Source organism: Equus caballus, chromosome 22, assembly GCF_041296265.1.
Source record: "Equus caballus isolate H_3958 breed thoroughbred chromosome 22, TB-T2T, whole genome shotgun sequence".
NCBI classification, from domain to species: Eukaryota; Metazoa; Chordata; class Mammalia; order Perissodactyla; family Equidae; genus Equus; species Equus caballus.
This window is the reverse complement of record NC_091705.1, coordinates 36,433,454-36,451,008: the sequence shown is the minus strand read 5'-3', so window position 1 is coordinate 36,451,008 and position 17,555 is coordinate 36,433,454. Positions and strand designations below refer to the sequence as shown.

At 52.1% G+C, this 17,555-nt stretch overlaps 1 long non-coding RNA gene and 1 pseudogene across 1 annotated transcript in view; one reads left to right on the top strand and one right to left on the bottom strand.

Annotated features, from left to right (window-relative positions):
• The window catches only part of LOC138920232 (uncharacterized), a 13,859-nt gene extending 5,210 nt beyond the window's left edge, over positions 1–8,649 (bottom strand). Inside the window, exon 1 of the long non-coding RNA XR_011431070.1 lies at positions 8,391–8,649. This is a non-coding gene — a long non-coding RNA (uncharacterized lncRNA). The remainder of the gene's footprint in view (positions 1–8,390) is intronic.
• LOC100071217 (thyrotropin-releasing hormone receptor-like) lies at positions 7,694–17,555 on the top strand (annotated as a pseudogene).

Below are 17,555 nucleotides of genomic sequence, written 5' to 3'. Positions count from 1 at the left end.
GCAGCGGACATGGTGCCTCTGCTTCCTTCCAGCATCCAAGTCTCGCACAGGTGCGTCTGATCGGTGGAACCTAAACCGCACGGACCGCCCAGCTGCAAGCCATCCTTGGAAACGTCGTTTTTAGTTTTCCATCCTCCGTAGTTGGGGAGACATGCCAAAATAATGACTTTGAAACTTTTTTGACCTCCATCCGCAGGTGAAATATCTTTTTTTCTGCAACCCTGTAGACACACACACACACACGTGCACGTATCTGAAATAAAAGTTTAGTGAAAAACACTTATTCTTAATTTGTGCAATGCGCCTCGATATTTTCTATCCTGTTTTATTCTATTCTATTCCATTTAATCATGTCTGGTTCTGTTCCATTCCAGTCGAATCCAACTGATTCTAAAAAAACGCCCTTGTTTGTAGTGTTGGCTGATTCCCATGGTGTAAACACTGCCACCATGCGATTTCAAGTGACCCACGCGAAGTCACTGGAAGTGGGCTTGGGAAGAGATGCCCACAATTGGCTCTCACGAGCTGGCATGGGCGGGCTCTAGCACACCATTAGCTGTGCCCTTGAACAGGCAGGACCTGAACTTGTTCTAGTTAACAGAATATGGTAAAAGGGATAAGCTGTCTTTTCTGTGATCAGGCTACGTAAGATCGTAACTTCCATCTTGTTAGCAGACTCTCTCTATTGCCTTCTTCTCGGCTTGCATGCTTTGATGAAGAGGCTGCCATGTTGCAAAGGTCCACGTAGAAGGACCCGACGGTGACTGTGGTGACAGCCAGCTAGGAACTGAGACCCTCAGTCTGACAGGCCCCAATTCCACCAACAGCCTAAGTGAGCTTCGAAGCAGATCCTTCCCCAGCTGGGTCTTCGGATGAGACCCCGGCTCTGGCTGATGTCTTGATTGCAGCCTGTCGGAGACCCTGAAGCTGAGGACCCAGCCGAGCCACAACCAGAGTCCTGACCCTCAGAAACTGTGAGATAAGAAATGTGTGTTGTTTTAAGCTACTTCGTTTGTGGTAATTTATTATGCAGCAATACTGCTGGGATCCCCCAGAAGCCAGCCCAGAGATGAGGATGTCAGTGCAGTAGTTTCTCTGGGAGGTGATTCCAGAAAGCACCAGGAGGGGCATGGGGAGGTAGAGAAGAAAGGAGAAGCAGCCGATTGAGGGTGCATCAATGAGCAGACGGCTGCGTGGGCAATTGAGACTCAGTCCCTCGGGGACTTCTGGGGGACGGTGAAGAACACGCCTCATGGCTGCCCCCTGTGGGGCGAGGAGGTCTGGGTATTTATCTTCAAACTCTCGCCCTGGCTGGCTGAGGGCTGCTCCTGGGGACGTAACTCTCGGGGCACTTCCAGCCCGCCCTCTGCCTGCACTGAGAGAGAAAACCTTCAGTACAGTCCCAGGCGCTCACAGTTGGACACCAGCAGCCTGTATGGGAACAGCAGGTGCCAAGGGGACATGGGTGGGGCTCTGACAGCATCTTCTCCTCCGTATATACTGGAAAGAACGTACGATTAGCAGTCAGACAGGTCCATGTTGAAGTCCAGGTTCCACCGCTCAGAAGCTGTGTGACGTGGAATCCATCACTGAGTCTCCCTGAGCCTCATTCTTTTCCTGCCGATGGGATAAGAGACCGTCCTCACATCCCCGGGAGAGAAGATGGGAGGAAGCTCTCGCATAGCCCTTACCCATGCTTGGTTTTCACCAACATTTCCTTCATTCATTCAACAAATATTTATTGAGCACCTACCACCTGCCAAGCCCTGTGCACGGCTCTGGGGGTGCAGTGGTGAAAGGGGCACCCGAGCTCCTCATGGAGCTTCCACTCCAGACGAGACACTGGCAACAAGCAAGTTAAAAAAAATAAAGAAACAAGATAATTTCATGTTGAGAGAAGTGTTACAAAGGGGGAGGTGGTGTGAGCAATCTCAGATGGGGTGGCCAGGGAGGACTTCTCTGAGTACCTGTCCCTTCAGCTGAGATCTGAAGGATGAGCAGGAGCCAGACACACAAAGAGAAAGGGAAAGAACATTCCAGGCAGGAGAGATGGCAAGTGCAAAGGCACCAAGGTGGGGACAAGTTTGATGCTGCTGAAGGACAGAAGAGAGGACGGAAACGTTGTTAGATAGCTCATCTGAGCCCTAGCTCCTTTCAGGAGCCCCTCACCAGGCTGCAGGTTGGGTGCCAGGCCCAAAGGGACAGAGAAAAGTGGAGGCTAATTCCAGCCCTGCTGACAATCCCACGCTCAGGCTCAGGATCTTCTTAGTCTTTGGCCTAAAATTTGAAAAACACAGGCTGGAACCTCCGTGTGGTGCTACCTGCTCCCCTTTCTGTTCCAAGGGCCCTCTGAGGGAGGCAAAGGGACCATTGTGGTACCCATTTTACAGATGAGAAACCTGAGGTTCAGAGAGGATTATGGGATTTCCCCTGTGTCATAAAAGGTAATGTTGACCTTTCTCCTACCCAAGAAAGACTCCCCGACTTCAAAACAAGTGAGGTGGGAAGAGGGGTGCTAATTTCCCTTGACTGAGGTGGTGGAGAGAGCCCTGTGGTCTCCCAGTTAGAGACGGTGAGTTGCCCGAGGACTTGGAAACTTGACAGTATCGGACGCCCTCTGCTGGCGGCCGCAGGACCCTCCTTGGGATGAGCGCCAGGAAGGAAAGGTCCCAGGTAAGGAGAAGGCCAAGTCCCCTGCTGCGTCCCCCACCGCTGCCCACCTAGAAATGCCGAGGTGACCCTGGAAATGAGTTCAAGTGCTGGGTTCCAGTCCCCACTCTAGCACTGGCTGGTTCCGTGACCTCGACAGTTTCCTCAGCTGCGTGGGTTCTCAGCTTTCCCAGGTGTGAACTGGGGGTCCTGATGCCTAAGTCCCAGGGCTGACTCGTCCTTGGCTCCACTAAGGAGAAGAAAGACAAACCAAAACATCCCTAAACTGGGGGACAGAATCCGTGAGGTCTGGTCCTTTTCTATTACAGACTCATCTTGTCGTAGGGTGGGTGTTCTTGGTTATCTACTGCTGTGGAGCAAACTGCCCCAAAATGTTGGGCCCTAAAACAATAATCTATTATTGTCTTTCACAGTGTGCGGGTTCACTGGGCTCAGCTGGGCGGGCCTCACGTGGAGTTCCTCAGACAGGTGGAGGCAGAGGGTGACGGGCTGGAGTCATTTGACGGCTTGACTGGGCTGGCCGTCCACAACGGCTTCTCCACTCGCAGTGTCTGGGGCTCGGTGCCTCCTCACGTGGCCCAGACAGAGCAGCCTGAATGTTTTAAATGGCAACTTGGGGCCCAGAAGCTGCCAGGCCCCTTAAGGGCTGTATCTAGAGCCGGTCAGCATGGCTTCCACCAAAGGAGTCACAGGGCTCATGCAAATTCAGGGAGTGAGAAATAGACTCCGCCTCTTGACTGGGAGTGGCAAGGTCAGCTTGCAAAAGAGAACGTGGAACACATCCTTGGAGACTCCTTGAAAAATACAGTCTGCCGCCGCGCAGCCGGCGGAGACAGACAATGCCTTCAGCTTTCAAAGACCAGGAGCCTTTCTGAATTCCGCTGGAAGGACCCGCTGGCAGAGGCTGCCGCTCTGATGGCATTCTCCAGATGCCGCTCCAGAAGGAAGGGAAGGAGGCATGGAAATAATCCGTGGAGCACGGCCAAGTGATTTTGAGTCGGCCAGAGCTGCATTCAAACCCCAGCTCTCTCCCTGAGGGCAGGTGGCTTTGAGGCATCTCACTACCTCTCAGGGACTCTGCCTCCACTGCTTATCTGAAGGAAGCCAAGGGGGCGGGAACTGCAGAACCAGCAGGCCATGCCCCATGCTGGGAGGAGCTTCCTCGAGCAATAATAAACAGGAGTGAGAGGGAACGGCTGCCCTCCTGGGAACAGCGATAGCCCCATCTGGCTGCAGGGGGCTCCTGTGTGTACCTCCAATGACTCCCCTTGGAGGCAGGCCGCAGGGACAGTCACAGGGTAGGCACCCAGCACCAGCTCCCAGATGCCCAGGGGCAAAGTCACCCAACCTGCTCCCTCTGTAGCCTCACCTGGAGTGTTTGCAGCAGACTCTCCGTGGGAGCCCTCCCCTGAGAGTGGCGTGGATGACTGCTCAATCTCTCCTCCACCAAGGCTGGGAGGAAGGTCAGGGAGAAAGGCCTTTAGAGCTCCTGGACGGAGGCACGCCCTCTCCGAGGCACGCATGCGCAGGATCTCTTTGTCTCTCTCTGACTCCGTCTCTCTCTGTCTCTCTCTTTCCGTCTCTCCCTCTCCTTCCTTCTCAACTGGCCACATAAGAATAGAACCTTCTAGAAGCCCTCCTACAATCCCCCCCCCTTCATGACTCATTAACTAGAATTAGTCTCCTGTTTATTCCCAGCGCCGTCGCTTGGTAAGGGGAATTGGGATGACCAACACTGGCTGAGCCATTTGTCACCACCGGGGATCAGGAACCAAATTAGCAGAGTGTAACCAGTATTTCTAAAAAATGAAGTAGAATAGAAAATACCAGCAGACGTCGCTCATAGGAAGCATAAATGTAATTTTGTAAAACTCGTTTCAGCTCTACGTATGTGCGTGTGAATGTACGTATGTGAATACTGGGATGCTCTGTAAAATGCATTTTTTGTGGGTATTGGGCAAACAGAGTGAAATGCGTGGCTTAAATTACTTGTCCAGATGGAAGTGATGGTGGGCAGTCAAGCAGAACGACCATCCAGTGACTCTGCTTATAGCCCCCAAGGGAGGAGGAGCTACATAAATCCTGAGGAATTCTGCGCGTGAGAGTCATGTATTGTCCTGCATGGATTTATTTATTCCGTCCTTTATTTCTATCATGTACTATGTGCTATAATGGTGGTGAGTTAGACAGCCTGTGTTTAAAGCACAGCTCTGCCACTGCCTGACGGTGGGACACTCAGTAAGTTTTCTTTTTCAACCATTCTGAGCCTTTGCTTGATTGGTTTGCTTAACGAATATCTACTGAGTTCCTCCCATGGACACGGTACTTGTCTGAGTACTGGAGATAAAGCTGTGGTTCTTATGTAGCCCGCATTCTGTTGCGATGAGAAAGATAACAAATAAATCCTCAAAAAAAACCCACAAAATAATTTCAGGGTGGTAAGTACTATGAGGAAAATTAAACGAGGAGTCACGGTTCACAGTAATTTGGGGGTGTGACCTTAGCTGGGGTGGCTGAGGGAGGCATCTCTGAGGAGACAGATCTGAGTGGCGACCTGAGGGATGAGCCGGAACCAGCCATGTGATGAGTAGCCTGAGAGAATTCCAGGTAGAGGGAACAGCAAGTGCAAAGGCTCTGAGGCAGGAAGGAGCTCTACATCTTCTAGGGCTCCGGTAACAAATTACCACACTGAGTGCCTTAAAGCAACAGAAGCTTATCCTCTTACAGTTTCCGGAGGCTAGAAGTCAGAAGTCACGGTGTCTGCAGAGCCGTGCTCCCCATGAAGGCTCAAGGGGAGGATCTTTTCTTGCCTCTTCCTAGCTTCTGGTGGGTGCTGGCCATCCTTGGCATTCCTTGGCTTGTAGCTGCGTCACTGCCATCTCTGCCTCCATCATCACATGGCCCTCTTCCCTGTGAATGTCTCCTCTGTGTCTCTGTGGCTGAATCTCCCTCTCCATTCTCAGAAAGACATCATGCATTAGATTTAGGGCCGCCCTAATCCAGTATGACCTCATCTTAACTAATCACATCTGCAAAGACCCTACATCCAAATAAGGTCACATTCTGAGGCTCTGGGTGGACACGAATTTTAGGGGGATGCTATTCAACCCGTTACAGCATGTGGGCTGAATAGAAAGATGGAGGCTATGAGTGAAGCATCAGGAGCAAGAGGAAGAGGCAGGGAGGGGCCACATCACGCAGAGCATTCTGGGGCTTCGGTAAAGAGTGTGGATCAGTTTGAGTGTGGAAGGATGCCATCGAAGGGCGGAAGCAGAAAAGTGGCTTCTATTTTTAAGAGATCACTTGGTTCTGTATGAAGAATTAACTGTGGAGTTAGGAGCAAAAATGTAGCAGAGAGACCCGCTGGGAAATAATTACAATTGTCCAAACAAGAGGGGATGGGTCGACAAAAGTGTTGGTAGACAACATTGCAGTGAACAGTGGATTAATCTGAGGTGTGTTTTGGAGGTAGAATTCAGGAACTTGCTTAAGCATTGGATGTCAGGGGTGAAGGAGAAATAAGACTTCCTGAATATTTGACTCTATCAACTGGGTAGACGCTTCCGCAACTGGTGCCTTGGCCAAGATGACTTCACTGACGTGGGGAAGACGAGAGACGGATGAGGTGGGATACGGAAAAGTGAGTTCCACTTTAGACACACTTAGTCCATTTCCACTTGGGAAGAGCCGAGTAAGGGACAGCTAGGGTTGGGGTGGAGGGTAATGCTGAGAGGAAGTGTAGTGTGGTGGGTAAGAACTTGGACTCCACCGCCAAATGACTGGATTCAAATCCCAGTAGCCCCCCCTACACACTAACCTAAGTATCCTTGAGCAAGTTACTGCTCAGGTCCTCAGTTTCTTTGTCTGTAAAATGGGGATCTAATGATTCGTTCCCCATAGGATGTTGCAGGCACAGAGTGAATTAACACATGCAAAGCACACACAGCATCACCAGGTGATAACATGTGCTTCACACACACATCATCCTTTGTTATGAAGGCTGACAAGGCGGGATGTCCCGGACCCTGACTGGTGCCCCCAAAAGACTCTCCTGCCAAGATTCCTCTCATTCATTTCCCGCCCACTTATCAGATCTGTAGACTGTGAGTTTGGGGTCCAAACTGTGCTCAGACCTTAAGGAGGGAGGAGAGAGACATAGATACAGTAACTGCAGTGTCTCTAGTGCATTCACCCTTTGCCACAGACCAGCACAGTTCCAGCACTTTACATGGGTTTTCCCCACAGGGCTCATGTGAGCCTCTCAAGGACACTCAGAGGTGAATCCTGTTATTATTATTCCGTTTCACAGATGAAGTAATTTTCAGAGAGCGTAACTGATGCATCATCCGCATTGAATAATCCCTCAGCACCTGCCCCGTGCGGCCAGAGCCGGGCCCCCTGGAAAGCAGCCTTTATGCCTTCTAGGAGGGTCAATGAGACCCCACCTTCAGGAAGCTTTCTCCAGTGAAGAAACAAGTTCTTTCGGTCATTCCACTATCATCACACAGCTTTTCTGCAGCAGGCACAGAGCTAAATGCCCCGAGCTGGTTTGTGCCTCGTGCGTGGCACAGTCTTAGACACGGCAGGAGTTCCTGTGGGGGTGGGGCCCGTCCTCTAAGACTGAAGATCCTCTCCAGGAGGAGGAAAAGAAGGCTGGGAAAGGTAAGCAGGAGAAAGTGATGAGGTGACAAGCAGGTGAAAAGTCTAGGAGGAGACAGGACCAGCCCGAGTCTAGATGGGCAAATTCCTTCCTTTCCCCGCAGCTCTGGGCCTCGGTTCCCCATTCCTCAACAGCAGGGCTGAGGTTTCTGCCAGTGAAGACAGGACAGAATTACAGAAGTGTGTCCCGGGGCTCCTCCCCGGTTGCCCAGTGCAGCTGCTCCTGTAGACTCTGGAAAGGGAGGGAGGGGGAGGGAGGAAGGGAAAGGGAGAGAGGGAAAGCCCAGGGCAAAGGGCGCGAGTGGGGCGCCAGAAACCTCTGCTCTTTTAGCATCCCTTCCCCACGGCACCCGGCACCCCCCACCCGACCCCGGGTGTCCAGGGTGCGGTGCCAGGAGCTGCGGGAAAGAACTGGCGCTGCGCTGGGGCAACCAGAACCAGCCAAGCCCTATCCGAGAGAGCAGCTACGCCGGCAGAGGAGCCGGCCAGGGGTGGTCGCGGAAAGGAGGGCGAACAGAAAGGTTAGCGAATCAGGCTCCTGATTCCTCGGAGTCCCCACCGTCCCGTGCAGCGGCATGAGACACTTCACGGAGCTGAGAAACCAGTTCAGTTGAAGACAGCCGCGGGACCCCCAGCTTCCCGCACGAAGAGCGTCCCCAGATCCCCGGAGGACACCTTTGGAGCTGGGAGGAATTCGCCAACTCCCCGAGGCCTTAGGGGGTCAGCGCGGACAGGGGCGCATGGAGAACCCCACCGAACGCCCTGAGCGCGTGAATGCGTCGGGCCTGGGCACTATGCCCCGGCCTTCACTGGCTGTACAGATGGCGACTTTGACCCTGGTGCCCCTCGTGTGTGCCGTGGGTGTGGCAGGCAACGCCATGGTGGTCCTGGTGGTGTTCTGGAGCCGCCACTTGGTCACACCCACCAATCAACCGTTACCTGGTGAACCTGGCCGAGGCGGATCTGCTGGTGCTCTTGTGGCGGGAGTGCCCACTGTGGCCGAGGCGGCGTTGGCCCGGGTTTGGGTCTTCGGCCACGCAGGCTGACCGGGCGTCACCTACCTGCAGTACTTGGGCATGAGCGCGTCCACAGGCTCCATCGCCGCGTTCTCCGTGGAGCCCTACCTCGCCATCTGCCGTCCGCTGCGCGCCCGGGCTCTGTGCACCGCGGCGCGGGCCAAGCGCATCGCGGCGTGGGGGTGGCTGGGCACTGGCGCCTACTGCGTGCTCTGGCTCTTCCTGGTGGACACGCACGAGACCGCGTACGCCGACCGGGTGCAGGTGCAGCGCAGTACCGCGTTCCCTCTGCGGGCCCGTCTGTTTCCTGGCCTCCGCGTTCTCCCACGCGCTGCCCCCGGCCTGGCCGCCGTGTTCCACGCGCTCAAAGCCCGGTCCTCCTCCTCGGGACGCTGCCTCCTGGCGACCCGGGGCGCTCGGGCTCTGCGCACCAGGGCGGCCCCTCTGGTCAAGCTCTCTTCTCCTCCCGGGGCGGGAGAGGCGCCTTCAACTCCCGGAAGCAGGTAGGGACCCCGTCCTCACTGGGACCCCTGTGCTGAGCCCGCAGATTCATGGGTGGAAGCTTGGGCTCCTCTTCTGCAGTCAACTCCTCCAGTTCAAATCCCTATTGTGCCACTTAATAGAGGTGTCTATGGAGACCATCAACGTTCTGAGCCTCGGTTTCCTCTCCTGTTGTTTCCGGAATGGCAGAGCTGACCACGTTGGAGTGTCCTGAGAAATGAGATTAACTAGGTAAATTCTTTAGCCCACTGCATGTCACAAACTAAATGCTCCGTTAATGTTGCTTGTTTTTAAACTTCCACAACGAGGAGCTACACAGTAGCCTTTTTCCTCTTTAACTGACGGCAAAACGAAGTGTCCATCTGACACTTAAGTTGCCTCAAGGGACCCGGTGAGCCTGAGACCCCAAGAGGGGCATGGGTTGTGGTGAGGTCAGGAGAGATCCAGTATTTATTGAGCACTTACTGTGTGCCTGATTCTGTGATCCTTCCTGATATCATCCCTGTTGGGGAGGTTTGATATCTACGTTTATGGACAAGGAAACAGGCCCAGAAGGGACCAGGGAGTGACGAAGGTGACAGCAAGGGAGCTGGGGCAGGAACCCAAGTGTGGGGACTCCTCATATCCTTCACCCCCACAAGTGTGGCCTCCCAAGGGTTTCCTAGGAATGGGGTGGGGTGGGGAGGAGAGCTCTCAGGGCCCGGCTGGTCTTTATCTTCAGCCTTCCGCCCCACCCTCAGCTTTTGGGGGAAAGGGGAGGATACCTCGTTCTGGCCGAGTCACTCCTGAGCCAGGCAAGGACCCTCTGAGCCACCTCCCTGCCTCCCAGGGTGGGTGCACTGCTGGGGGCTCCTGCAGAGCCTCAGATACCCCCTCTGGTCCATCCTGCTTGCAGGCACCTTAGCTCAAGGCGGTGTTTAGAGGAAAGGGGGTGAGACACAGGCTGAGCAGGTCTGAAATATTCATCTCTGGCCGTTGGCCCCATCACCACCTTGGGCTCCAGCGAATAGCTCCTCCTTCCCTCCCAGCGGCTTATTTACTACTCTGTTTAAACTGGAAGGACTGGGATCCAACCCCAGCCTGACCTATGCTTTAGGTGAAACTTCTGGTGATGAAAAGAATATTCCAGACCTGGGTTCTAGCCCCTGACTTTGCTAATGTCTTGCTGTGTGACTTTGGGTAAGTCACTTCACCTCTCTGAGCTGTGATTTCCTCCTCTGTAAAATGAGAATAAAGTGCCTATCTACCTCAATGGATGGTAGTGAATGTTATAAATCCGGCATGTAGGAAGTGTTCAATATATGGTACCTGTTATTATTGTTCTGTGGGAGCATTAATTTCTTTTTTGATAGTGTGAGGTCTACGGACTGAGCTTTCTTCGATGCCTAAGAGGGCCCTGGCAGAATGCAATGTACAGTTGCAACAGAGGAGAGGCATTAAATGAAAGCAGAATGTCAAGGAGTGCAAGGTGGAGAATAATAAGAATGATATTAGTAATAACAATAATGACAATGGCTAACATTTATTGGGCATTAGCTGTGTGTCAGGCATTGATCCAAGCACTTGTCACAAGTTAACCTCATGAATTTTTACAACTCGGTGATGTATGTACTGTTACCGTCTCAGCTTGACAGGTAAGGAAACTGAGTCACAGAGGGGTTGCCCAAGGTTACAGAACTGGTGAGTGCCGGAACTAAGATTTGAACCCAGGACCTGGCTCCAGAGCCCACACACTGCCATCCAGTATTTATCACCCAAATGAACCTAAAATGGGATGGAATTGAATCTGAATTTGGCAAAACCAGGAGTCAGGACTGACTAGGGATTCCTGAGGTTTCCGGTTCCTGGAGAGTATTCTAGCACTGAAGTTTACTGACTCAGGGCCAGGTCTCTTTGGAGAGGTGGCGCATGGGAGCCAAATTCATGGACTCTGAGAAGCAGTCGTGTGCTGGAACATTCCAGGCTAACTTCTTTCTTGATGAGAAAGTTGTCTCTCCCTATTCCTCAGGGCTGATCGGGTGTAGCCAGGGTTTTCCGCCCAGGTCCAGTTCCAGGGCTGTTTGAGCTATTTAAGCTCCAGTAAGAGAACTTTTATCACCCAAGGTTTGGTCTCTGAAGGGGCCAGTGAGTGCCCAGGGTAGGGGGAGGCCTGGGTGCCCGCTGGCCTCTCTGTATTCGGGATGTCCCTCTCTCCCGTTGGCAGATGCCCCCTTGTGGCATTTTCATTCTGGAATTTAGAAACTGTGCATCTTTTGAAACCCCTTCCAGCACGAACCACCTCCAGGAGGCTTTACTTAGTCGATGCTTCAGGGAAGTGCGGCCGAGGTCTGAAGAGTCAGGATGTGAGGAGGAGTGGGGGGGAGGGCGTCACAGGCAGTCGTGGGCAAAGGCAGGAAGGAGCCTCAGGAGGAGGGGAGCAGCGGGAGTGAAAGTTCCAGAAGCGGGTGTGTGGCTGGACAGAGAGGCATGTCCAAGGCTCAACAGCTGGTGAGTGGGGGGACGAGGATTCCAGCCTCGCTCTGCCCGGCTCTGACCCCATGCGACTGTGATGGTCAGGGCAGTAGAGGCTGTGTTAGCGGCAGCAGCAGTCGCCCACATGGTATTTATTACGCGCTGCCGGGCACTGCTCTCGGTCCTTTACCTGCACTCACTCCTCCATCCTCACATCCACCTGTGAGGAGGGCAGGGCCGTGTCTCCATCTTCTGAGGGAAGAGACTGTGGCTTGGTGGATTAATGAATTTGCTGGGTGGCCCATCCAGGGCTTCGCAGGTGGATTGGAGCGCGGGCGGTTTCCCAGTAAAGTGACTCGAGCAGGGCGTGGAAGGATGCAGAGAAGGTTTCTCGGTGTGGATGGAGTTTAAGGGAGGGCATGCAGGGGGCACAGCCTGGCAAACGCCCGGCTGCTCCTTCGGCTCACTCCTCTTGAAAGCTCGCGGAGAGACCTGGGGCTTTGCAATTCTCCCTTGGTGCCCATGTGTCCTTCTTTCCTGTCTTGCCTGGCAGGTCACCAAGATGCTGGCTGTGGTGGTGGTCCTCTTCGCTCCGCTGTGGCTGCCCTACCACACCCCGGTGGTGGCAAACTCCTGCCTGAGCCCGCCCTGCCTCAGCCTGGGCTTCCTGCTCTTCTGCCGCCTCTGCACCTACGTGAACAGCACCGTCAACCCCATTGTCTACACCCTCATGTCCCAGCGCTTCCAGGACGCCTTCCATGGGCCATTTCAGTGCCTGCTGGCTCAGCCCGAGCTCCCGCCCCAGGAGGCCACCCCTGTTTACTACAGTGTCATCAAAGACTGTTCCCAACACAGACTGGGCTCTTAGAAGAAACCGGGGGGCATGATGTCCAGACACGGAAGGGATCCTGGCGCCTCAGAGCAAGGCCCATCACCTTATTCCTACTGAGGCAAAAGGGTCTCTGTGCACTTGGGGAACACATGGCTATTGGAGGAGAGAGTGGTGTCCAGGGCTGTTTGGTAAAGGTGGGCAGGTTGTGCACTGCACAACCCGAGGGGTCACCGTTCACCTGACAGGCGGCCTTGATTTGTATATTTATTAAAACAACTTCCCAGTTTAATAAATATACGAATCTAAGAGGGAAGCACACCTTTTTATAATTTACACAAAAATACTCTATGGCCTAATAGCAGCCTGGGCAGGTGAACATCAGCAGAGATTGGGTAGGGTGGGAGGAGTTGCCAGGGGTCTCCTGGGAACTGAGGGAACCTCTTCCTAAAATTCAGCGGGTCTTTTTTTTGCCAGGATAAGCACCAAGTGCTGCCGCCCTCTGAATGGTGACACATGGCTTTCTTGACGCCCTGCTACATCTGGGGTAGCCTGCTGGCCATTTCGAACACTACAGAATGATGCCAACAGGGTCTCTGCTCTTGGTAGCCCCCAGTCTAACAGGGGAAGGAGGCAGGACACGTCCAGCCTGGTGCTGGAATCCTGGCAACCAGCCTGAGGAGGCAGCCAGGTGGGAGCGTGGGGGCACCAGCCTTGCCTCAACTAGGCCGGAGCCCTCTGGTCCTCTGTCCTGTGTCCTCTGTCCTGTGTCCAGGCTTCTACGACTCCCCAACTTGATAGTGTGCAGAAGGAGGAGAGTGAAAGGCTAGTGGAACCAGCCTCACTTACAGGCAGGATCTCCATGTTTTAATTTAGGGGAACCTGGGACATTCCCTCCCCCCAGACAATCTACTTCCGGTTTCTCCGTGGATGCCACCACCTCTCTCTTGGTGCATTTGAAGCTGTTGAGCATTGCCTTTCCCAAATGTGCACATCTCCCTGGGAGACGGAGTTAACTGAGTCCCTGGAGCTTCAGTGTGGAGGATGAAGTTCTTGAAAGCTTTTCCCCTAAAAAGAAGGATTTAGGGTACCAGGGGATCCAGGACAAAGAAGGCGGCATTGATTGGGGGAAGAGGAGGCAGAAAGGGAAATTAGAGTAGGGCGGAGAAGGGGTTTGCTCCGTGGCCTTGTCTGAAGTAGGACGTTGGCAAAGCATTGCTCTGCGTGGTGGGGCTCTCTGGGGTCTCCACTTGTCGTCGAATAGGGCTCAGGAAAAATTCAGAGATATCTCACAGCATGGGTTAAGGTAAGAGGATTTATCGTGTAAATAGTAAACTGAGGGTCAGGGATAGAGGAAAATGCACAGTCCCCCATTCTCCCATCATGGCACAGGGAGGCATGAGGGCCCCGTTTTGACTGGACTCACAGGCAGGGTAGGTTGCCTTCCAGCGGAGGGATCCCCCTCTTTGCTCTGCCTTCTTGTGGGGAGCATGTGAGGTCGACCTCATCAGGAAGGGACACAACTAACAGCCGGGCCCCAGGCAGAGTGGATGAGGGGTGCCTGTGGTTCACAGGGTTTGCCTAGGGGCTCCAGCTGCTCTGAGGATGTTGGGGACCATGGGAAGGTACAGCCCCCTCTGCTGAGGAAAGGACCCTGCTCTCAAGGGAGGTAAGAGGGAAGCGCTTCCCGCTGCATGACTTCGCTGGCTCAGTGTCCGGGCACCCCCGGGAGAACTTCTGGACCACTCTGCTCATTGCACCACAGGGCTTTGCTTTGAGCATCCTCTATAAAATGGCGTGAGTGTATCTGAGAGCTGCAGGAGTCATACTAGACGTTTTATTATCATTCATTTATTCGTTTTGGCTACCTGGCATCTGAACATCCTTTTTGTATATGGGAAATCATCCACTGTGTGAATGTCGCTAGAAGGCAGGGCACCTTCTCCCAAGAGGAAAACTGACAAGCCAGGGACTCACTCTCTCTGTCCCCTGGCATGGGCTCGTGGGCCGTGTGACCTGGCGCAGCTCATCAGATGCCTCTTCCCAGGACTTGACTCTTCTGCAACTGATACAAATGCACAGGGAGAGTGTTTTATTTGCGCTCGCAACAGCAGCACTGGTAGCCGTTATTCAGTGGCTGTGGAAGCGGAGACAGCAGCGTGGCATCCAATGTCCTGGGGCAGTGGTGGCAGTGGCATCCCCACCAGAGGGTCCTGCAGTTGATTCCTACTACCCAGCCTACCTCGGTTGCCTCTTGTATTCTATCTTGGTTCTACGAGCCTCCCAATATCCTTCTTAACAAGTCCCCTTTTTGCTTATTTTATCAGAAGTCAGTGCCTGTTGTTTGCAACCAGGAACTCTGGCTGATCCTGAGGCATAAATCTCTAACGCATCTCTGGGCTCTGACAAGCCAAGCTACCAGGATTCTCTAATTGAGATTCTTCTCCAACTGCCTCCTAACATTTCTATCAGGATGGCAAACCCAACATGGCCAATCTGAGTTCTTCCTCTTCCCCGTGGACCACTTCCACCCCATTCTGAGCCAAAACCCTTGAGTCATCCCAGTTCTTCTGCCCTCTTCACCCTTCACACCCAAACAGTTACTGAACGGTGAAAGCCATCCTTTCACCTCCACTCCCATCCCTTGCTGGACCAGTGCCTCAGCCTCCTTTCTGACCTCCTGCCTTCAGCCTCTCCCGCTCGCTTCCATTTCTCCAAAGACGGCCCACACCATCTGAGGTGCCCGTGGGGTGGTCACTGTGTACATGAGCTTTGGACTCAAACTAGATCTGGAGTCAGCACCCACCCCATCACTCCCTAACAGTGCGACCTTAGCCAACATATTGATTACAGTGACAACTTGTCCCCATTTTCCCAGGACTGCGTCAGTTTTAGTATTGAAAGTTCTGCATCCTGGGAAACCCCACTTATATTTATATTTGTAAATTATTAATTATATATGTTTCTATTTAATGTAAGCTTTGTTTTTGCATCTGTGAGACAGGACCTGCAGTAGTGCTTAACCCACAGCATTGTTCTGGTGATTGTTATAAGGCACGGAAAGTGCTTCTACATAGCAAGGCTAAAATAAATGCTATTTATTTTGAAATATCTTCCACATAGCATCCCATTCTTTTCCTTCACAATACTTCTCACAATTGGAACTCTAGCTATTTGTGATTATCCATATACTGTGGATGTTCTGAGTAGGCAGATCCCGTGAAGGCAGGACCCACGTCTGGCTTTTTCACTGCTGTATCCCAGAACCTAGAACAGAGCCTGGTGTCCAGCAGGTACCCCACATATTTACTGTGTGAACAAATGAATGGATAATGAGTAAAGACCAGCTTTAACCTTAGTACTCCACACCCTTTGCTGGGGTCTGGCTTTCCGTTTGAGGGAGGTTCGAGGTATAGATTGTTGCTTGTTGCGGTTCTTTGTTGGCAAAAGAAAGCATCTCTGACTAACTAAATCAGAAAGGAATCACTGGAGTTGGAAAGAACCAGAACCAGGATAGCTCCAAAGATCCCCATAGCAGGAAATTACTGGGCAATTGCTTCCTGGCATCCGTGTCAGAATGAATCAGCTCCACCCAGGCCAGGAGTAAGATGGGTGACTTATTGGACCATTGTTCAATGGCTGCCTTTGACAGTTCTATAGGTTGGGCACTGCTCAATTCCCATGAGCATCACTCAGCAGTCCAAATGGATGGATCCGCTGGAGTTGTACAGTGCACAGCCTCTGCGAGTGTATATGGCAGACCTTAATGGGAGTGAGATAGTTCCCCAAAGGAAAATTGAAGTGCTTGTTATCAGAAAAAGGTGGTGTGGATGTCAGGAGGACAAAAAAAAACCCCAAAAAACAAACAAAAAAAAACCAACAGATGCCCACTTAGGTTAATAGCAGCGGGAGACTTCAGTTGGGCGACAAAGCTCATCCTGGCAGTTGACAGCTGCAGGCCCGTGCTAATATTGTCACCTAGTGGTCACAGTGGAAACTGCATTTTTCACTATCTTCCTCTTCCCCAGCCTCCGTGCCTCCATCCCACTTTCTCTCCTCTCTTCTCCCCTCTCCTCCCCTCCCCTAGACTGTCCTGCCTTATTCATCATCTCTGGGAACTGGTCGTCCCTGACCTCTGTGCTGGCCAGGATTGAGCCCCAGAGCTGGGGACCTGGGAAGCTGTAGAACTCAGACCCCATCCCCCTCTCTGTTTCTTTCCCTGTTTTCTTCCTCATTCTTGCATTATTTTCTCCTTTCTTTTTTAAACCTTTTATTCAACAAATGTTTATTGGAGCATCTCCTGTGTGCTGGAGGCAGCCTGAGATTCACTGACTCTGCCGTAGATTTAGTGCACGGCGTTCTCCTCTTCTGAGACCCACTTATGTCGTATTACCCAAGTAACTCTGAAGACAGATGCCCATACACACATCAAAGTAAATATGAGGTCATGATTAATTTCATCCCAATAGAGCTATCAGGAAAATCATTGGATGGTGTCATGTCCCCCTCAAAGATGTTGAACTTTTAATCCCCGGTACCTGTCGATGTGACCTTATTTGGATCGCAGATGATTCAGTTAAGATGAGGTCATTTGGGTGGACCTTAATCTAATATGACTGTGTCCTTACAGGAAAAGGGCGTGGGAGGATTTGGACATGGAGACAGACACGTACAGAGGGAAGAGGATGTGAAGACGCCGGGAGAAGGCCATCTACGAGCCAAGGAAGCTGAGGCTGTGAGAAGCTGGGAGAGAGGCACGGGGCAGAGCTCCCTCACGGCCCTCGGAAAGAACCAGCCCCGCTGACACCCTGATTTCAGACTTCCGGCCTCCGGAACAGTGGGACAAGGCATTTCCGTTGTCTAAACCACCCCGTCTGTGGTACCTTGGTACTGCAGCCCCGGCAAACCAGTACAGATGGCAAGATGGCAGGAATGATTTGAGGACAGACGAGTTACTGCAATGCTAAGGAAATTTTTGAAAAGAAAAGTACTTAATATCAAAAACAAAATTTACCTGTAAACCTGTACCTATAAGTGATAAATATTTGATGTTTTTGTTCTAGTCTTTTCTTCAGTGCTTATCTCAATGAGGACCTTTATGTGTGTGTGTATTCTATATCTCTCTTTACACACACACACTTGAAATTCAAATGCAATTAATAGGCTAAGAATGCCTTTACATTCCTCTTTCATTGTGTGGATCTTTCATGTACAAAGTGGAAAAACTGTTACTTCTTCATAGAAAAATTATACAGATGCACAAGCAAAGCTCTATCTTCCTCCTAAACACTCTCATATCCCATGGATTACCCTTGTTACATTCTGGAGCATATCCTTCTAAATTTTATCTAAATGGTTACAGTCATATCTATTTAAATGTGCATATCTTTATCCAAACATGTATCTGTAAAAGAATTATGCTTTATATA